General features: G+C 37.1%; 1 protein-coding gene across 1 annotated transcript in view; it reads right to left on the bottom strand.

Moving 5' to 3' along the window:
- VAV3 (vav guanine nucleotide exchange factor 3) overlaps positions 1–12854 on the bottom strand; it is a 358745-nt gene that overhangs the window by 256890 nt on the left and 89001 nt on the right. The gene's annotated exons all lie outside the window — the stretch shown is intronic.

The raw sequence follows: 12854 nt of genomic DNA, 5'->3' as shown, positions 1-12854 counted from the left end.
CTTAAGATTCTCCCCCTCCATCACCCTCTTCTCCTTCCCCACAAGGGAGTATACATGCTTCCTCCCTTCCTCTCTCTCCCTCTCTCAAAAAAAAAAAAAATAAGTAAATAATATATAATCATTAAATTTGGTCTTAATTGAACTTTTTAAAGACTGACACAGTTGCATGAAGCAGAAAAATTCATTTGCAATGTGATATTGATACAAAAGATGTCAAAGACCTATAATATATTCTTTATTGATTTTCAGCGTTATTTTAATAACATCCTGTGAGGCACAGTAAGGTTTTGGCACTTGCAAAATGGAATGTGCTATTGGTTGTTACCACTGATGAACACGGGGAGCAGCAAAAAATGTTTTCCCAAGTCCTTACTCTCAATTCCTATCTTAGAATGTTTTTACTTCAGAAAAAAAGTCTAGGAAAAAAATTCTATCTTTGATACCATGAGTCACTATTTTTGAGGGATTTAAAATTTGGCAACATACTGATATTACATAGTAATCTAAGGTGTATACATTTACCAACAAAGAAGTACTGTTTCACAGAGAATCAGAGGAGTACAGATTTTATGCTAATTAACAGAGGCTACTAAAAGCAAGCCCAATTCATGATAATTTGAATTTCCAAATAGTCAACGCTAATTTTTTGTTTATTAGCCAAGAGATCATTTAACAAGTGAGAAGTCAAGTAATCATAAGAAACAGAACTGGAGAACTCTTTTATTAAACAAATCCAGGTCTCCTGACTAATTCCAAGAAGTTTTTTCAATTACAAAAACAGAAGCAATACTGTTATTGTTTCTAAGTTCCTCTTTATGCTAAAGGAAAAACATACTCATTTGGTTCTAGTTTTACAAAAAAAAAAAAAAAAGCATGCAGAAACCAACTATTATCTATACAGACAGCTCTTCTCATTTTAAAACAATCATCTACTTCATAAGCCATCTAGAGCCAAAATACTAGGTTAAGCCACATCAAACTTTAATTTTTGTGAAACATTAGAAATTTCATATGGTTCAGCATATATATAAAATTCTAAATGGGTCATGAATTATAGCAAGGCTGCTGATTATTACTGAGCTATCAAATGTTTTACATATTGTTTTATCTATGTTTTCATACCTCTATTATTTATTCTTCAGAAAGATTAGACTTACACCTTTGACCTCAATTTGATGCAAATTATGCAATGCAAACTGTACTGAAAAGAGGAATATGTAAACATATGAAAATAACAGCCTCTGTCCAATAAATGTCTAAACATATTTTATCAGTTAATATTTTTCTAGCACACACTCATGTGTCAAGCATTATGCCAAAGATCTCCCATACAACATTATCGGTTTTAATCCTCTCAGAAACTGTACCAACTAGGTAAAATAATTTGATTATAGTGAGGAAACTGAATACCCATTCTTTCTCTCCTTAAATTGGTATTCTTGGTTAATTAGTTGATATCATTGATAAACTCCTGACTTCAGATTTTAATCATACTGACCTGCCTATCTTCACTTAGCTCAAATTTTAAAAGTTAATAAACCGTCACAGATGTAAGTATAGGCACTACATAAAAGCTACCTATGAAGAAAAGATTGCCTTAGTATTATATTAAATTACTAATGTGTTACTTTCTTCTTTTCAGCCAAAAAAAAAATCTTTTACTATATGGTAATAAATCAGTGTAATTTCTATTGTCTCACTGTGCTTATTAGAAACCCTAAATGTGGATTTTGAATTTTGTTGAATGTTTCAAAAGTACAGTAACACTTTCCATGACAATGAATAGTGTAGGTTCAGGAATAGTAGAAAATATGAAGTGTAGAAGAGATTATATTTCTGCACATTTCAACTGCTGTTTCATTATTGTAAACTTTCTTGAGGGTATTTGTACAGTTTGGGGGGCAAATATGTCTTCCCTGAAACAAAACTAAAAGTTTTTTCATGAAATACTCAATGAATACACAATGAAGGGGGGGGAATTACTGACTGACTGTCCCTGATTCCTGTCTCAGAAAAAGGACTGTCAACTTCACTAAGAGACAGTACTGAACTTCCTACTGAGGGAATAAAGAATGCTTTTCAGAGTCCTTCTAGATCAGCTGGGCTAGGGAGAGAAAAAATGTGAAAGAAAGTTGTATGGATTACATAGGTAATTTTTTATGGAAAAGAGAAGACTATAACTATTACATTACTGACCAGACCCAAATTAGGGACAGGTTTTGTTTATTTAACTAATGCTACCTAACAACAATAGATAGAGAAATGGTTATCCTGAACAAGCTACAACCACTCTGGCCATAAATGAAGAAAATATGTTTATAAAATTTTGATTTTTGAATTGGGGGAATTCTTGTCAACGTAGTAACACACTCTTACTATTAAAGATACAATAATACAATTTAAAGGGGGAAATTCACCCAATTTTAAGAAAATTCTTTTGTCCATTCCATTTTTTTGCTCCTAAGAGAGTAAGGTTTAAACAGCATCTTCATTTTAAGAATGACATTTGGTACAACTGAAATATGGGATCCCTCTAAAAAATATTTCTATTTTCTCCTAATCTATTCCCTAAAAACTATTACTTTCAAAATTTTAACCATTATCTTCCCTAAAAATCATAATTTAATAAAATTTTAAATATAATACCATGGAAGAAAAAACAATCAGTTGAACCTCTAGATCAGAATATCCTGGAAGTGTGAGTTATACCTAATAATATTTGGGTAAATTCTCCATGGAAATGAAACCCCATGGGCAGGAGCAGGACATCTAATTCTTTAAATGTTCCTAAAATTACAGGGTTCTTTATGCAGAACTAGATCACAATGCTGACATTTTTCACCATGTCTGAATGACTGAAACGCCTTTTTTTGAGTCAGATGAAAATCTTAGAGCTCAAACACCTCTGACCCAAGGATGCCTGATGTTTCTTGACGAAAGAGATGTTTCACTGATGTATTTATCTACAAGAGTATATTCACTGTATTTAACTCTGTATGAAAACATATTGAGTAACTCCATATGGTTGTTTCAGAACTTGGTATGTAATAGTCCTAAAGGACTTGCAAGTTGTTTGACATTATAAGACAAGTTACTTGATTCTTACAAAAAACTTTACTGAGCCCCCTCCTATAGTGAATGCAGCCAAAGCTTTTAATTTTAGTGCTTATTTATTTTTTAGAAGAGAGAGACAGAGCATGAGTGGGAGAGGGACAGAGAAAGGGAGATATAGAATCCAAAACAGGCTCCAGGCTCTGAATTGTCATAGAGTCCACCAAGGGGCTCAAACTCACAAGCAGTGAGATCATGACCTGAACTGAAATCAGATGCTTAACCAACTAAGCCACCCAGGCGCCCCCAGACAAAGCTTTTAAAAGTGCCTTAGATTATGTCAACTATACTTCATTTTAAAAAAGAGTGTACTGGATTATAGAAAACTCACGCCTTACTCTAATTTTAACCAAAAATGGTAGGTTAAATCCAATAAAAACCCAGTAGAAATGATCATCACCATAAGCACGTTATCAGAAAGTTATTAAACACAAAACAAAATGTGAATAAAATTGAAGAGACAACAGCCAAATACAATGGCTAAATGCTGAATCAATCCTAGTTCAAAGAAACCAGCTATAAAAGATATTTTAGGGATACAGGTAAAATTTGAGTATGGTCTAGATATTAAATGATATTAAAAAATTATCACTCATTTTGTTATGTATGATAAAGATATTATGGCTACATAGGAAACAACCATATTTTGGGAGCTATAAAACTTGAAGTATTTAGGAAACAAATGTCATGGTGCTTACCTACAATTTACTTTGAAATGGTTCATCAGAAATAGCAGTACAGGCTTTCCCACTATCCAAAAGTAAAGTGTTCCTATGAAGCCATTCATAAGCCAAAACGGCACAAAGCAAAGCAATAATTAACATTTCCTAAAAGCAAAAACCCTCTTCAGATATTTTTCAGGTAACTAAAAACAGGTACTAATGTAGGTCTTTCATAAAAGCAGAGAGGCATAAAGTGAACTTTTGGATAGCAAGGAAACCTGTGTTACATAGAATAGATAAAGCAAACATGATCAAGTGTCAACAATTCCTGAATAGTGGATATAGGAATGATCACTGTGATAGTCTTTCTACATTTCCACATATTTTATTATTTCTATCATAATTTTTTTTAAATCTTAGGCTTATATTTTTTTTTCCAAATTCCACTTGGCACAAAGACTAGTTCCAAAGCTCACTTTCTGAATTAACATTTTTTTGTTTTTGTTTCCCCCACCCCCGCCCCACGTGACTTTGGGACAGCTGAGAGAGAAATGTAATCCTCAAACTAGCTGGTATGATGATAGTTTCCCTTCCTCTACATCACTTCCAATTTCCTTTTCAATTTTAAATGTTTTGATCTTTAACTCCTTTTTTCATATGTGTTATCATAAGACAAGACATCTCAAGGGGTTGCGAAGAGGGAAAATGGATGATGGGCATTGAGGAGGGCACTTGTTGGGATAAGCACTGGGTGTTGTAAGCCAATTTGACAATAAATTATATTCATAAAAAATACATCTCACATTATTAGAAGTGGGTACACTACAAAGAAAAAGGAAACTGAGCATATTAGGTCTATTTCATTTTAAGAAGACTTTTTGAGGAGAATAAAAACCTTCACATATTTAGAGGATTGTCCTTTAGAAGAGTTAGTTATAAATTCTATGCTGCTACAGGATCCATCAGAAAATTTAGGAAGACAGATTATGATTTATTATTAGTGATGATCTTCTAAATAATTCATTATCCATAATTGAAACGGTTGCTATTCAGAAATTTCTGTGCCATCACCAGGAATCTTTCAAATACTGTAGAAGGGAGTCCTGTCATCAGCCCAAAACAGTGTGGGAAAAACGATACATATGTTTGATTGCTTATTTATCTAGATGAGGATCTATCCACTTATGAAAGTCTTGGTGGGGGGGGTGGGGAGGGTGTATTGATCAAATCCAAGTTACAACAAATATAAAAAGTCCTCTGCAATTTTTTTTTTTTTGGAAAACCAATGCTAATTAATACCATCCTTTTGCTATATTTTATACTCGTTTCACTATAATGCCATGAAATTTTAAATTACTAGCTCCCTAAGAAATCGTCCTTTATTATCTGGAAGTCAGTAAGTTCACACTGTTCTGCTGCTTCCCCCCAGAAACTAATAGGCTATTAGAAGAACATCAGCAGTGATTTTTGCTAATGCAAGGTAAAGCTTTACAGACATAACAAGCGGACACAGTTCATTCTAACCTGAATCTGGCCTTCTATCCATTTTTTTTTATTACTTTACCCAAACCACACAACCAATGAAATCAGTCTTCAAAACCTGACTTAGGGGTGCCTGGGTGGCTCAGTCAGTTAAGCATCCAACTCTTGATTTTGGCTCAGGTTATGATCTCGTGGTTTATGAGATCAAGTCCTGCATCAGGCTCTGTGCTGTCAGCCTGTGATTCTTCCTCTCCCTCTCTCTGCCCCTCCTCTGCTTATGCACTCTCTCTCAAAATAAACAAAAAAAAAAAAAAAAAAACAAACTTCACTTAGACTGATCAATAAAAATGGTGTACTACATATCCTCCCATGTCATAAAACAACCATTCTAGATGATCACTTTGTCTAAGATGAATTATGAGTAGTTAGCTACTTTAAAAAGACAGCCTGAAGGGCAGGAATGATCTACAAGGTACCTCCCCATCCAGAAGCAGCAAGCATCATCCTTCCTATCCTTTACACAGAAACACAGGAGGACAGTAGCAAGGTAAAGCCTACACCTAGGGTCACCAAGCACATTTAGAGTGAAATTGCTTGTGTGCACACAGGCACACACAGTTCCAGGGGGAATATTCTGGAAGATATAAATGCCGTTCATTCATTCCAACCTAATGATTTTTGTCGGCTCTGTGCCTGGCTTGTCCAGACACTGTTAGTCCTTGGACATTATGTTGATTCAGCAGGATTTTTACTGGCCAAAGAGCATTATAACTGGCATTGAGGCAAACCAAAGAAAGGCCCATAGTCAATATTTCTCCAATGCAGTCCTCCAAAGACATAGGTGCTTTAGGTGGAAAATAAGCAACTCAGAAACTAAACTCTGTCCAGAGGAAGCTTGCATGGCTGGTCTCCACACAGCTGCAGCAACTACCAGGTATTGTTTCCTGTAGTTGTTTGGTGTTCATAACACTCCTGACACACACTTCCTCTGCTAGCCTGTGCAGATGAGAGCATTCATCCACTGCTACCTCCCTACCACTCCTCTGAGCATGGGATGCAAACACCAGCATTCTTTTATTGCCACAGATGTGCGTAAGTCATTTAAAAAAACAGGGAGAATAAATATGGAAAATACCATCCTTCTTTTCCAGAAGATCCCGTTGATAGGAAATGCATAAGCACAACTGTAGAAGCACAAAAGACCAAGAGTTTTCCACCACTGCTGCTTGTACAGAAGAGTAAGTTGGCTATTAGATCACCTACTGGAGTTAACCAGTTAATTCTCCTTGCGGATTTCTCAAACATCACATTCACAGTAACTGTTTACCAAAAGCAAATCAGACTCAATGAATTGCTTACGTCTTGGATAACCTACCCCTTAAGGTAATATAATAACAGGGTTAAGGAGGTTATGGATCCCTGGACACAGCTGAGATGGGATGTGGGCCAGAAGCTAATATAGGAATAAGAATGTGTGTACGGGTCAGCATATATCTGTCATAGCCTTGGAACAGACAAATACTCCTAAAAAGTGTACTATTACAAAAATTTAAGTATTATAGTTATTTTTTTTAAATAATTAAACCCCAAAAAAGTTTTTAAGTGTTCTACTTGAGAGCAAATCTCTACTAGATAATCAGCAAATGCAAAAAGACATAAAAAATGAAATACAGGGAAAATTAACGTCAAATATAGTAAAAATGTTTGCAAAATAAAACATAGTAAGTTGCAAAATGTATCTACAGAAAGTGAGTGTAAATGCCATTAGGGTTCTTATGCTAAACAAACACTGTAAGTTGTGCCTGCTGCTGCCCTATTATTTCCCCTTACAGTGAGCTCCACTTCCCCTCCAGGCATTCAAGAGAATCTCAGGAGTCCATGTTCTCTCTTCCCTCTGCTTGCTCTTTCACTGGTCACGTCAATTCCTAAATGGTGAAAAGCTTTCAAACTCTGGGCATCTCTTGCCATCGCTCTGGAAAGGTCTGCAATAGTTTTCAGCCACATCGCTTTCCTTTCACCTGCCCTTCCAATTGCTGGCATTACAACAATCCTATACAGTCTCCCCTCCATGGTAGTGATTAGGTCAAAGTGCACAATGGGTCATCTCAAGTCTATCTGTTAAGAACTGTTCTCTGGCCCTTCATCAGAATCAGTGCAGACCCTGCAAGACCCCAGAGCCCACACACCCTGGTCCCAATCTCTGCTGGACCTCAAGGTCCTGCTTACCCCAACTGCATCTCATATAAAGCTACAGGACTCTCTGAAGAACCACAAATATTCCACATGGATTCCCCCCCTTCTGTATCTTTCTATATGACTTTCCCCCTATCCAGAAAGCTCTTTCCCACTTCTGCTTGGAAGCAGTGCAGTAAGACCATTAAGAACATGACCTCTGGAGTTGTCTCAGATCCATGCTGCATCATCTATAAGCTATGATTTGTTTTTTTAACTCTGAGTTTCAGTCTCTTCAGCCATCAAATGGAAGCAAATACCAACATTATAGTGTTGCTGTGAGGATAAAGTAAAATGGTACCAAAGACATGGTCTTGGTAAGTTCTTAACAACAGCCAGCAGCAGCAGCACCAACACCCCCTCCTGGTTTTGTATTGTTTGTTGTTTGTTTTTTTGTCTAGATTAAGCATAAGGATAAACTCTGAGGCACCTTCCTTAACCACATTTAGGAACCGCGGAACCCTTTCTCTTGCATAGCATCTTTTCATTTGTCCATTATCGCATGCTATACTACAATAATTTCATTACTTATACCTTCTGCCAATATGGTGCATTCCTTCAAGAGAGGATTAAAAACAACTTTGGTTTAAAAGCCTTAGAAAGGAAAAAAAAAAGGCTTATACATAAACAAGGTTAACCAAAGATATAATGAAGCTCACATAGATCATCATGTAACAGGAATTACAATATGCAGCTATATGGTACTTAAATTATATGCATGCAAGTTAAAAAAATCATAAATTACATTTATGCATATACTTATAAACAAAAGGTGCAATAAATAAATTACTACAGATGGTATGTATGTAGATATGTCTAGTAATCTTGGTATATCTATAAACCCGTACCTGTGTGCTTATTTACATATATATTAAGAATATAGTAGAATTGAAAAAAACTACCACTCAAAAGATTTGAGGTTCATCTTTGGAGGAAACCTTGGCACAGCAAAGAGCAGCTCAGTTTCAGTTCTCAAACTAAATTCCCACTTCTAGATAACCAATGTTCTCCTAACTTTACCAAGTAAAGATGCAAAATCAAAGCAACATTCTTTAACATGCTTTCATCTCTTTATAATGCCTTTATATATGTATATAAGTGTATATGTACAGTTAAATCTTTATATATTCTCAAGATTTTAAAGGAATGCCAATATTACCGAAAATAGAATAGACCTGGGCTAAAAGCCTAAGTATTTTTAGAGAGGATTATACAACTAAGAATTATCAAAATAAAGTATTACTTTATAAAATGTAATGTGCTTCTATTACCTTTACCAGTAAGTGACAATTTAGAATCAGAAGAGATTTGAGAGTTGATGAAGCAGAGACTAGGTTAAAGGACTATTCCAAGGGGTTCTGCTGGAAGAAGTGGGGTTAGAATCTATTTAAAGCATGCTTACCTAAAACTTAATTTTTATTAAATATCCAATACTAATATCTGCCTTCACTGGGTCTCCGGGATTTCAAAAAGATTTTTCTTACCACCTTGTCCAAAGTGGCTTCCTCCAGTAGTTCATCATTCTACTGTTTATTTCCTCAATGGTACTTATCATTGGTTGTGATTGTCTTGTTTATTTATGCCTTACTTGTTTTGTTTCCTGAACTCAAAGAGCAACTCGAGGGCAGGAGACTGTCTGCCCATGTTGATTAAGCAGCACTTGGCAGTGCCTGGCAGAATAAGCTCACAAACATTCGCAGAATGAAGAAATAATGGGTGAATTGCTCAAGAGACGGTACCACTGAGCCTACAGCCCACACTGTGCTAACTGTGCAAACCACCAGGGAATCAAATGCATACTCCTCACCACAGCTCATTAGGGCTGTTTTATATAAGTCCCTGGGAAGTTGGGTAACTTTCCTACATTGGTAACTGGGGACAGGGGAGGGGGAAAACCAGGTTTACTTGATCTCAAAGTCTCAAAATGAGCTGAGGAAGAGGGCAGATTTAATGTGTCAAGGTTAAATTTCTGCAGGACAGAGGAGGACCACAAAGGTTCAGCTGGAACTGAAGAAAGAGGCAGAGAGACATTAGCAAAGTCAGGCCCCAGGGGGTATTCAATATATCCAAGAATCAACTACACACAGAGCTCTGGATAAATCATCCATTCTCAGATTTCAAGCAGTGTATTTCTGTGTGTTATCTTAAAATAAGTCACTAAAGACTAGGGGTAAGGGATATGGGGAGGAAAGAGCACTCTAGACAAAGGAAACAATATTAATAAGTATTAACTGGAGAGTGATGATGACTTAAGCGATTTCATGTGACCGAGGCAAGGTGGGTAATAGAACTAGGAAAGCAAGAAATAAGGTTAGAAAGGCAGACAAGGGGTCTGATCACAAATAACCTTGTGTGACTTGTAAAAGGGTTTGGACTTTATTCTCTTGTAAGCAACAGCGATCCACTGTCAAGTTTTAAACCTAAGAGTAAAATGATCAGTTCTGCATTTTTTGTTATTACTCTGAAAGTAAAATCTGGAGTGGTTCAAACCTGAAGGTAGGGAGCTACTTAGAAGCTCAGAAGCTTCTAAGCTTAGAAGTTAAAATAACTCCAGTGACAAGGGCCGTAACAGAGGCATTTGTAACTTTAGTCCCTGGCAGTGTGAATAAAGGAATAGCTTTACCCAAATAGAAATGGGTGAAGAAAATAAAAGACTAGTTCAATTTTATACATAGTGAGTTTGAAGAGATTGTGTGATATCTAAATAGTTACTTATATACAAGTTTTAGAAACCCTAGATTTAAGCAAAACCTTAACTATTTTCCTCACTGCAGGACTCATCAGTGCCTCTACCATATCCCATAGAGAATATGCAGTTTAACAAATGTATTTGTACAAGAATATTTTTCCCATGCTATCTATTAATATTTCTCAAGACAATGGGGTTCTTTGGGAAATGCCATTCTAGGAATTTTCAACTGTACTAAGGTTGGAGAGCAGTGCAGAGTTTTTTTGAACCGGCTCAAAAGCAATCAGCAGACAAAAAGAAAAAGAAGGAAAAGAAAAAGAACTTGAAAAATCACTAAGGTGTAAAGAATGATCCTGCATGTCTCAGGTACCAGAGTTCTTTGAGGTGCCATAAAAATGGGAAAATCTGCCTGGCATTAAGTACCCTGTGAAATATACTGGCAAACAGACTGAAATAGATGTAGAGGTTGCTAAAATGGTCAGCTCTGTAAAAAGACAAAAAAAGAATACTGCTAATGATGTAGAAATTGTATTAAGAGCCAACCAGACAGACACATTAGGGAAGGCCAGAAGCTGTTCCCTCCTTCTAGGCTTAAGGAGACATAAATGGAGGTCTTGAACAAGCTTTCTTTGTTCAGGAAGGAATCACTGGAAAGCTCTCCCTTAGTTATGTAAATACAAGCAAACCACCCACTGCTCAAGAGGGAGAAAGTAAAGAAGGCCTTTGTGGGCTGACCGAGGTTGACTCCTCACACTAGCCCTGATAGGCTAGCCTGCTCTAGGCTGGAAGCTGGCTGATTTTCCAGGACAAATCCAGGGCCTTCTTGAAGGAAAGGAACCAGAGATTCCAAATGCTGCTTTATCAGGTTGAAGTTAGTACCTCTGTAAAGGCTGAATAAGGAGGCTTTGACTCAAGCCTCCTGGCTGGAAAGTATTCCATGAGCTTCTGAACAGCATTCACTGTTAAGACTGGGAAATGTGGCCTGACCAGGTTCAATACAGAGGCTAAAATTTGGTGGGGGGGTGTTGGTAGTGCCTGGTTGAGTGACACTGGACCTACAGTAGCATGCCAGCATCAGAGAACAAGAGCTACTGAAGAAGCCCTTGGGACCAGTCTTCAATTGAACCATGCTGGCCAACCATCCACTGGACAGACGTTGAGCTCCTTCTGGTATTTTGAACCAAGGCTGATTAGGGCTCTATGACTGCAAAAGCCCCAAAGACTTGAATAATTTGGGATGAGAGATACTTCGAGCACTGTCAAACTTCTCAAGAGTGGGAGTTCAAAAAGAGAAATTATGTTTATGTGCCAAGATAATTCATCTTAGTTACATACAGATCTTTGAAAAATGTTTCCAGTTGTTGATCAGTGCACGTGCACAAGCCAATATGAATTTTTCAAACCACGCCAACATGAGATCTCTGAAGCTACCCAGACCCAGGTGAGGCTCACGCATCTTTGGTAGGGAGGGTTTTCTTGTGACCGGGAAAACCAGGTAAAGTTCCAAGGAGATGCATAGGTAGTAGGAAACCAATTACAGGTCCTCCAGTATTGCTGTGTTGGGATGTATGTGGTGCTTCAGAGGGTAAGCTCCCCAGCACCCACAAGGACTGTAAGCAGGGATGAGAACATGGAGCTTAGCCAGCATCCAGGTAAAAGTGCTGAGAGGCTAGCCTGGACTAACAGCACAGGCTGGGCAGGAAGAGGTCCTTGAACCTTTTAACATACACCCTGAGGTAAACATGTTAGGCTAAAAAGGATGAAAAAGTGAAAACACACAAACTATAGGATACAACGAAGCAAATACTCTCAGAAGATGATAAGGCATTACAGATGGGCCAGAAATTTGAGCTCACAATGTCAAGGCAGCTTGATAGCAGGTGCTAATAAACTGTCGGCAGTGGGGGACACACACTAATGCCTCTTAGAGGAGATGGTACAGACTGTTGTGAATTTCCATTACACAGACAACATTTTTTCAACATTAAGTTAACCATATACCCCTCGGTTTTCTCAGCAAGTTCATTTTTAAATGGCCATGTACTTAAGGTGAAGAACTCAACCATTTCTATCTTGAATCTGATGTAGCTGCTGTTAATTTGGTTTATGTGGGGGAGGGGCATTTAATGAGTGTTAAGGTATCAACTACCTTCAGGGAAAGTTTCACTGCAGATCTCTCAACTAATCTCTGCACGCGCATGTGTGCACACGCACAAAGTTAAACGTATTCTTACCAAAAAAACTAGGAAAACATAAGGTATAAATAACCATTTGTGTGCATACATGCACACACACATGTGCATTATAACTTTCTTAATAATCTGAGCCAGAGAAGTATCAAACCAAATAAACTTTCAAAAAATACCCCTAGAATCCTCTTTTGGACTTTACACATTTCCACATTCAGAACCCTGAATGATCTGTATCTACCCAAACTACTGGTTCCATACTCAATCTACTTGTTCATTCAATTATTTATTAAGCAATATGCCAGGCATTTTATGTAAATGAACTCTGTTTTCATAATAATTCTGTGTGGTAGAAATTATTATCCTATTTATAGATGAGGAATCCAAGGTCAGAGGAGTAAAGTAAAAAACTTAGAGGGCACATAGAATCCTGTAGGGTTTTCTGACTTCTTGGACCATTTGATCCAAACCAATGAGTATCTCCAAGCC

This window comes from Lynx rufus, unplaced genomic scaffold (genome assembly GCF_022079265.1).
Source record: "Lynx rufus isolate CCGP_SWC_20201006 ecotype Redwood Valley unplaced genomic scaffold, mLynRuf1.p SCAF_2, whole genome shotgun sequence".
Lineage (NCBI taxonomy): Eukaryota > Metazoa > Chordata > Mammalia > Carnivora > Felidae > Lynx > Lynx rufus.
The sequence above is the reverse complement of the archived record's forward strand: the minus strand, read 5'-3'. Positions and strand labels throughout refer to the sequence as shown.